This window comes from Arachis hypogaea, chromosome 13, assembly GCF_003086295.3.
Source record: "Arachis hypogaea cultivar Tifrunner chromosome 13, arahy.Tifrunner.gnm2.J5K5, whole genome shotgun sequence".
NCBI lineage: Eukaryota > Viridiplantae > Streptophyta > Magnoliopsida > Fabales > Fabaceae > Arachis > Arachis hypogaea.
In genome coordinates this window covers 95,229,030-95,232,196 of record NC_092048.1, presented here as the reverse complement: position 1 = coordinate 95,232,196, position 3,167 = coordinate 95,229,030, and the positions used below count along the sequence as shown (strand labels likewise).

General features: G+C 36.5%; 1 non-coding gene across 1 annotated transcript; it reads left to right on the top strand.

Moving 5' to 3' along the window:
- Nucleotides 1–1,524: 1,524 nt before the first annotated feature.
- LOC112739873 (small nucleolar RNA R71) lies at nt 1,525–1,632 on the top strand. The gene has a single exon (XR_003170808.1). It is a non-coding gene; the product is annotated as a small nucleolar RNA R71 (small nucleolar RNA).
- Nucleotides 1,633–3,167: the final 1,535 nt, after the last annotated feature.

Genomic DNA, 3,167 nt, shown 5'->3' with positions numbered 1-3,167 from the left:
CTGCTTCCTCTCCATGGATGCAGAGAGAGATCCTAAAGTTGTAAACACAAGGTTGTCCTTATTTAATTGAAGGATCAATTCTCCTCTGTCCACATCAATCACAGCTCTTGCTGTGGCTAGGAAAGGTCTTCCTAGGATGATGGATTCATCCTCTTCCTTTCCAGTATCCAGGACTATGAAATCAGCAGGGATATAAAGGCCTTCAACCTTTACTAACACGTCCTCTACTTATCCATAAGCCTGTTTTCTTGAATTGTCTGCCATCTCTAATGAGATTTTAGCAGCTTGCACCCCATAGATTCCCAGTTTCTCTATTACAGAGAGGGGCATGAGGTTTATTCCTGAACCAAGGTCACACAGAGCCTTAAAGATCATGGTGCCTATGGTACAAGGTATTATGAACTTTCCAGGATCCTGTCTCTTCTTAGGCAATGTCAGTTGATCCAGATCACTTAGTTCATTGGTGAACAAGGGAGGTTCATCTTCCCAAGTCTCAATACCAAATAGTTTGGCATTCAGCTTCATGATTGCACCAAGAAACTTGGCAGCTTGCTCTTTAGTAACATCCTCATTCTCTTCAGAAGAGGAATACTTATCAGAGCTCATGAATGGCATAAGGAGGTTCAATGGAATCTCTATGGTCTCTAGATGAGTCTCAGATTCCTTTGGTTCCTCAGAGGGAAGCTCCTTATTGATCACTGGACGTCCCAGGAGGTCTTCCTCCTTGGGATTCATGTCCTCTCCTTCCATTACAGGTTCGGCCATGGTGATTAATTCAATGGCCTTGCACTCTTCTTTTGGATTTTCTTCTGTATTGCTTGGGAGAGTACTAGGAGGGATTTCAGTGATCCTTTTACTCAGCTGGCCCACTTGTGCCTCCAGATTTCTAATGGAAGACCTTGTTTCATTCAGGAAACTTATAGTGGCCTTGGACAGATCAGAGACTAAGTTTGCTAAATTAGAGGTATTTTGTTCAGAGTTCTCTGTCTGTTGCTGAGTGGATGATGGAAAAGGCTTGCTATTGCTAAACCTGTATCTTCCACCATTATTAAAGCCTTGTTGAGGCTTTTGATCCTTCCATGAGAGATTTGGATGATTTCTCCATGATGGATTATAGGTGTTTCCATAAGGTTCACCTAAGTAATTCACCTCTGCTATTGCAGGGTTCTCAGGATTATAAGCTTCTTCTTCAGAAGATGCCTCTTGAGTACTGTTGGATGCAACTTGCATTCCATTCAGACTTTGAGAAATCATATTGACTTGCTGAGTCAATATTTTATTCTGAGCCAATATGGCATTCAGAGTATCAATTTCAAGAACTCCCTTCTTCATAGGTGTCCCATTACTCACAGGATTCCTCTCAGAAGTGTACATGAACTGGTTATTAGCAACCATGTCAATGAGTTTTTGAGCTTCTGCAGGCATTTTCTTTAGGTGAATGGATCCACCTGCAGAGGTATCCAATGACATCTTAGATAACTCAGACAGACCATCATAGAATATATCCAGGATGGTCCATTCTGAAAGCATGTCAGAAGGACACTTTTTGGTCAGTCCTTTGTATCTCTCCCAAGCTTCATAGAGGGATTCACCTTCTTTCTGTCTGAAGGTTTGAACATCCACTCTAAGCTTGCTCAGCTTTTGAGGAGGAAAGAACTTGGCTAAGAAAGCCTTGACCAGCTTATCCCAAGAGTTCAGGCTATCTTTAGGTTGAGAGTCCAACCATACTCTAGCTCTGTCTCTTACAGCAAAAGGGAAAAGCATGAGCTTGTAGACTTCAGGATCTACTCCATTAGTCTTAACAGTATCACAGATCTGCAAGAATTCAGTTAAGAACTGAAAAGGATCTTCAGATGGAAGTCTATGAAACTTGCAGTTCTGCTGCATCAGAGAAACTAGCTGATGTTTCAACTCAAAGTTGTTTGCTCCAATGGCAGGAATGGAGATGCTTCTTCCATGTAAATTGGAATTAGGTGCAGTAAAGTCACCAAGCATTCTTCTTGCATTATTGTTGTTGGGTTCGGCTGCCATCTCCTTTACTTGTTCGAAATTTTCAATAAGGTTGTCTCTGGATTGTTGTAATTTAGCTTCTCTTAGTTTTCTCTTCAGAGTCCTTTCAGGTTCTGGATCAGCTTCAACAAGAATGCCTTTTTCTTTGTCCCTGCTCATAAGAAAGAGAAGAGAAAAAGAAAAGAAGAGGAATCCTCTATGTCACAGTAAAGAGGTTCCTTATTGTTAGTAGAAGAAGAAAAGGAATAGGGGTGAAGAAGAATGAAGAATCCAAACACAAAGGTGATGATAGGAGCAGATATGTGAGATGAAGAGAAGTGTTAGTAGATGAATAAATAAATAGAAGGGGATGAGAGGAGGAGAGAATTTTCGAAAATAATTTTTGAAAAAGAGTTAGTAATTTTCGAAAATAGTTTTTGAAAAAGGTTAGTAGTTTTTCGAAAATTCAAATAAAAAATAAAATAATTAGTCTAATTAAAAAGAAATTTTGAAAAAGAGGGAAGATTTTTTTTCGAAAATTAGAGAGAGAGAGTTAGTTAGGTAGTTTTGAAAAGGATAAGAAACAAACAAAAAGTTAGTTAGTTAGTTGAAACAAATTTTGAAAAGATAAGAAGTTAGGAAGTTAGAAAAGATATTTTGAAATCAAATTTTTGAAAAAGATAAGATAAGAAGATATTTTTGAAAAGATATGATTGGAATTAGTTTTGAAAAAGATTTGATTTTTAAAATCACAATTAATGACTTGATTCACAAGAAATCACAAGATATGATTCTAGAACTCAAAGTTTGAATCTTTCTTAACAAGCAAGTAACAAACTTGAAATTTTTGAATCAAAACATTAATTGTTATTGTTATTTTCGAAAATTAGGAGATAAAGATAAGAAAAAAATTTTTGAAAAAGATTTTGAAAAAGATGAGATTTTTAAATTGAAAATTTGATTTGACTCATAAAAACAACTAGATTTTTAAAAATTTTTGAAAAAGTCAAATCTAATTTTCGAAATTTTAAGAGAGAAAAAGGGAAAGATATTTTTTTGATTTTTTTGAATTTTTATGATGAGAAAGAAAAACACTAAAAATGCTCAATGCATGGAAATTTTGGATCAAAACAATGAATGCATGCAAGAATGCTATGAATGTCAAGATGAACACCAAG